The sequence below is a fragment of the Capsicum annuum genome, unplaced genomic scaffold (assembly GCF_002878395.1).
Source record: "Capsicum annuum cultivar UCD-10X-F1 unplaced genomic scaffold, UCD10Xv1.1 ctg75568, whole genome shotgun sequence".
NCBI classification, from domain to species: domain Eukaryota; kingdom Viridiplantae; phylum Streptophyta; class Magnoliopsida; order Solanales; family Solanaceae; genus Capsicum; species Capsicum annuum.
This window is the reverse complement of record NW_025885784.1, coordinates 23,479-30,319: the sequence shown is the minus strand read 5'-3', so window position 1 is coordinate 30,319 and position 6,841 is coordinate 23,479.

Here is a 6,841-nt window from a genome sequence, read left to right as displayed (position 1 = left end):
CATATTTATTTATTTTGACCAATTTAAAAATTAATTGACGAATTGCATTGCAATTATGACCAATTTTCAATTATGGTCAAATCTAATAGATTGGCTAAATTAAATTAATACTTTTTTTTTTATCTCGAGCTTCTTGATTTAATAAAATGAATGCATATTTATCCAAATAAATTATTTTTGAGAATAAATTATATTTAACATAAGATTTTAATCATTTAAATTTATTTTCAAGATAAGCCTTAATTAAATCCGATATTTTGTAAAATAAATATTTAAGTAACTAATTATATAATCTCATATAACTGAACATGATAGTATATAATCGCTACTTAAAATGACAAAATCACGTACGAAAAATATTTTAAGTTATTTTTTATTTGGATGAAATAATTATTTTGGTTTATTAAAAACTGAAGAAACTCAGGATTAAATTTAGTTGTGGAGGATAAAAATTAGGTGTCAACAATGCACAAAGAATTATAAAACAATATTTTCTTAAGAACTTATAATTATTCCTAATTGAAAGCCTCAAATGTGCCATCAAAACACTGACACATCAACTGTGTCAAAAAGAAGTAACTTAGTAGGACACTTGCATGATGCATTTTCAGAAGGTAAAAATATGTATTAATCAATTTTCAAATAACTCAGAATGTCTGATGTTTCAAAATATGAAGCACATTTGTCTTCGATTCATGCCAAAAACATTCAAATATTATGAATGATGCTTATGTAATGACTCACATGGTATCTTAGTACTTTTAAAACCTTTTTTTCATTTTGACTCTTTGTATCTTTATTATTCTCTTATGACTTGTCGAAATTGGTGACATGATTTTCAAGGTGATCAGATGCGTTTCTGAGAAGAGTCTCTAGTTTTTAAAAATTAAAATTGATATGTTTGACCAAAATCATTATTGTGGGTTAAATAGATTGGATTTGAGTTTTGGTGATTCTACTAAGGATAGAAGCTGATGTATGACTTAGTCGGATGTTTAGCATTGGTCATGAGGGGCTCTATAGTGGTTTGGATAAGTTAGATATCTGGTTGACTTGAGGAAGTAGGTTGACCAGAAACAACATTTAATGAAGACGACCTTATATTGATTATTAATAATTCCAATAGGTTTGTAAAATGATTTTGGACTGCTCTGCAAGATTTTGTTAGACACTAACAAGATTTGATTGAGTTAGTGTTGCGTCGCACTTATTATTTTTTATTTTTATGAGTTTTAGGGATAAATAAAATAATATGGCACAAATGACATCTAATGTATGTTTTAGGTGAACCATTGGATCTGTACTATGATTTGGAAGCTATAGAAACAAGAATCATTGAATTTTAAGGTGTATGAGAGAGTTATGGTCTTTTTAACGCTTTTAGATGTTGCAAGTTTCATGTGTGAAGACTGTTCTTCATGAATACAAAAAGGTTTTGGGGTATCATAACCCAAAAACATGGGTCATAATAGCACCTACTTTAACCCGCCATTATGTAAGCTAATGCCATAGCCCAGAACAATGCGTAACATGGTATCAAACGAAAGAGAGATACATAGGGATAAAACAGTAATTTGAAGTGACTATGAGGGAAATATACATAAGTGTGGTATACAAAAAGAGGAGAAGGGGATAAATACTCAAATTAAATCCCCCAAGACTTGGTAAGACAAGTACAAGAGTCACTATATAAAAGGAGTACTAGAAAAGTGTAAAAAAAGATATACAAAGTTTTCTAAAGATACAAAATAAGGCTAGTACTAGAACAGAACAAGAGGGATCAACTCCAAATATTGAAAGATCATCTTGATCTCTGATCATGTAACGCCTCGAACTTCGTACTCTAGACGCTACACAGTGCTAGCAATCTCGAAGGACCACCAGCTAACCCATGACTGATATCTGTAACTGAGCACTGTAATATATATACGGTAAAAATATGCTGAATATAAACTACAAGGCCTTAAGGTTTCAAACTAAATAACATCTGAATAAAATAATATCTAAACAGGGTATAGAAATACCCAAAACTGAAATAAAACGTTTGAACATACTGTATCTGAAACATCTAGTATAAAAGTCTCTGTCTGAAAAATCTAATTAAGGAGTTGATAGGACAATCCCCCAAATAACTCCATCTACAGTAATAGATAAGTACTGAAATAATGACATGATCATGTCCTCGAATGATGAGGACTCACCACTAACTCTGACTGCTAAAAACTGATCTAATAAGGATGCTATGGAGCTCGTGCTTTGGAACCTATGGTATAAAACACCATATCACAAATGCGTCAGTAAGATTGAATATACTGGTATGCAAGTAAGGTAGGCTGAATGCAAAGTGTTCATATGCATGAACTATAACTGACTGAATAACATGAACATGACTGTGTGAGAATACATACATGAATACATGGCTGTAACTGAAATCATACTAACATTGCGTACTGAGTTCTGAGTACTGATTTACTAGCATATGAGTTTACTAATACTAATAACTGAGTCTACTGATATTGATTTACTAAATATGTATGGACTGATATTATGTTACTGATAAATAAATGACTGTTTCTGACAGTTCTGGTTATGAAGAACTGATCTGATTGACTATACCTGACAGTCCTGAATCTGAATACTGATAACATAAGTTTTGTATAACTGATATACTGGTAACTGAGTGACCGTGTTTGACAATCCTAATTCTGATGGAACTAGCAGAGTTTCGTACTAAACTAAGTGAATGTGTCTGACAGTCTTGAATCTGAAGAACTATCTAAGTCCTATTACTGAGACTGTGGGAAGTAGTCATCTAACCAACATACCCCAAATAATATATTATAGCTGAGTTGCCGTCTAATCTGTAACCCTAATTGGAAGGGTGCCAATACCGCGCCACTGGTAAGGACAAGCTGTAAGTGACCCTCATCTGGTAGTGTCCCCAAAAGAAAATGGTGGGACCTTTATTTAACACTGTTAATCCACCTCATCAACCCACAATCTGATAGTGTTGATGTTTCAACCTATGATGGCTACATAGTTCTGGATGCAAGAATTGTTTCTAGGAATCATACCCTCAATCTAGCAGTGTGTGTTCCCATTCCTGGGTTAACTCAGTGCGGAATCCTACTCCCATCTAAATAGACACTAAACTGAACTAAACTAATTTTACTGAGTTTTGTTGACTGACAGAATACTTCTGAGATCTCATAACTGATTGAGATTACTAAGATTACTAATATTGTTGAGATTGCTGAGATTACTGGACTAATACTGAATTTATTGAATTTTCCTGAGTCATGTGACTGACTGAATTCTATTGATCATGGCTTGACTGAGAGTATCTTGAAAACTGACACTGGCTCTTGGCACATAGCTAAATTATCAGGTATTAAATACCCCCAGGACTCAATAGCATGAAATTGACATGACATGAAACTCTTGAATACATGATCAATGTCAACAATCCATAATACAATAATTGGGGATTTTCATGATCACTTCATAACCATAATATTGTACATGAATAGGAATGCATTCTAACATATCTCAATATCATGATTCTACTCTCATAATCATTTCGCCAAACAACTACAAGACATAACTTTAGTATGTGAGTCATTTGGAACATGAGAGTAAAACATGGATTCATTATATAGGTCACAATTGCACAATTCATTCATTCAAGAATTTTGTCAAACACCTAGAAGGCATAACTTAGGGCTTAGACATGATCATCAAATTGATACAACATAATTCCATCGTTCAGCTCAATTTCATGGTTTTCAAGCTACATGCTAACATGGCTTCATGAACAACACATAAAGATTTTAATCTTAGGAATCATAAAACAATAACCATATTAAAATAATTCCACTCATAACATGGAATTTATTATTCAACTTTTAGAAAAGGATTATTGAGCTTCATGGATGAAAGGAATCCATGAGAACACTTGGCATACCTTGGTGGATGATTTCTTGAAGGTTGATGGAGGAAAGCTTGAATTCTTGACTTGAAATTAATCACCTAGGGTTTCTTGTTCTTGAGAAATTGTGGAATAATGAATGTATTTAGTCAAAATAGGGCTAAATTTCGTGTTATGAGGGCTGAAGGTCGGAGGAGAAAGACCTAATTAATCTTAAGGATGCGGTTATTTAATGACTAAAAATTAGGTACCGATGCGCTAATCGATGCGGCACGTCGATGACATAGATGCAATACTCGACGCGTCATGCCATAATCGCGTCGTGTCTTAGTATTTTTGACTCTAGCAACCTACAACAATATCAACCAATGTGATTGGTGATGCGGCGCACCAAGATCATGTTCGTCCACTGTTTTGGGACTCCAAATGTGGTCTAAACGAGCTTCGAAAAATCTGAAACTTATTTGAGGATACCTATTGACCTTCCTAATCATGAATTAACAAAAATATAGACCATTAAGGTCACGAAATGAGATTTTCAACTTTCGAAGGCTAAAGTAAACTGAGTTTGGAAACTTAGCTAGATTTTTCAAGTCTGGAACCCCTTGACAAGCTTGAAGGACGGAATTAAGCTATAAATTTTTGTGGGGTCTATAATATCTCTCCCTTGGGAACATTCATCCTCAAATGAGACCGACTGAGATGGGAGAGAATATAAACTGAAGTACATACTGGACATAAATAACCAAAACATGATTTCATGACTGATAAGATTAATGTATCATACTAAACATGCATATCTGATGCATGACTAATAAACTGAATTCATGTATATATGATGCATGGATACATAATTAAGCTGACACATGAATACATGTCTGAACTGACACATGAGCATATGACTGGATATGCAATGGCAATGGATACCAAGTTTTTAATGAAAATCTGAACATGAAACTGAACAAGATTAAGAAGGACTGTTACCTTAAGCTGAGTCTGATTTTGCGAAGAAGAGGTGAGGATACTTGGCCCTCATATTTGCTTCCCAAGTAGCTCCCTCAATAGATTGATTTCGCCAAAGAACTTTGACCTCTGTGTTCCTCAGTCAATAAATCTGGTAGTCTAGCATTTCGCCTGGAATTTCCTTATAAGAGGGACTGTTCTGAACATTTATTCCCTCTACAAGGATTATAACTAATGGGTAGCCTATGCACTTCTTGATTAAGAAGACATGGAACACTAGATTAACTAAGGCTAGATCTGAGGGCAATTCGAGCTCATAAGCTACTTTACCGAAGCGACTAAGAATTTTGAAGGGACCGACATATCAGGGATTGAGCTTTCCCTTTTTACCAAACCTCTTCACTCTTTTCATGAGAGAGATCTTTAGTTAGATAAAGTCATAAATATTGAACTCGAGATTCTCTACTGAACACGTATGAATGGGAACATAAGAACATAACTGAGTCTGTAACGTGTGACATGGTCTGAGTATCGTGAACTGATCTAAGCCCTTGAGTACATCATTTATGGATGAGATTAAAGATAGAGGTCAACCTAAGGGTACCGCTACTCCAAACAAGATTCATTGAGTGAGGAGAAAGAATGGAAGGTCTTGTTCATGAAAGTTTGGGGGTTTATAATGTATCTCCCCCTTGGGATGCTAAGTCCCATGAAGAACGCTGATTTTACTGAGCTGTTGAGGAAAACTGGGGCGATGCATAAGGCACCTACAAACTGAATCAAAACTAAATATCTAGAATTTGTAACTAAGACATGATACATGAACTGAGCTGAGCTTGCATCTACTAGGATGCTCTATCTTGGAATGGCTACATCCCTGAGATTTCTGTTAGTATGGCGGGATGGAAAGATAGGAAAAAAACCCATTCCAATTTAGCTGCCCAACTGCTAAACCAAATTTCTAGCTTGACTGACTAACTCATACTGAAAACTTATGTTTTCCACCTTGGTACAACATATCACCCGAGACTACTAAAAAGATCCGCGTGGGTACTAAGCACGAGTACATATATATGTTAACTTATCTAGCTAACTGAATGACTGATAACTGAATACTGGGCATGTAAACTTGAAATATACTTAGTCTAAATAACTGGACTGAGACTATAAAGTATTATACATAGGAGGTAAGGACTAACTGCGTATCATGAGGTGACTGAGCATGGATTCATGAAAGTGTATTATTTGAGAATGTAGGACCAAGCGTATAACATAATTCTAAAATAGTTTATAAACTGAGGTACTGGAACACTGATAACTGAATAACTTATAACTATACGCTATGGTTAAGAAAACCTGAAGCTGAGCTAAGATACTGATCTAATTTCTGGACTGAGGCTGAGGCTGGCAATATATCTAAGACTGTAGCAGAGACTTTAACTAAGTTCATAATTGAGACTTATACTGGGACTGAATGCTAGTTTTTGATAACTAAGTTTAAACTAGTAATAAAGTACTAAATCCTGATGGCTAAGTAACTAATAACTAAAAGCCATGGTCCTGTAGGACTATCTGAGTTCTTTACTGAATATCGATTACTGAATTGACCTGTAACTGAGCACTGAGGTATGGAACATCATCATCACGGATTCATCAAGGGATTTAAACTGAGGGTATATGTGACATGATCTAAGCTTTACTGATCACTTAGAGTGGATCATGAGTCATGTGATCTGAGCATAATGTAAAGCATGTCATGAATGTATGAGTCATAAGCTACATAACCTAAGTCTGGATTTTCTGTATTCATGGAACATGATCCGTACTATTGAGTAAACTGGGATCCCTCATACTAGGAACTGGAAATACAAGTGATTCTATGGGGTGTACGTGAATATAAATTGTGTTTATGGAATATGATTCATACTGTGGAGTAAACTGGGACTACTT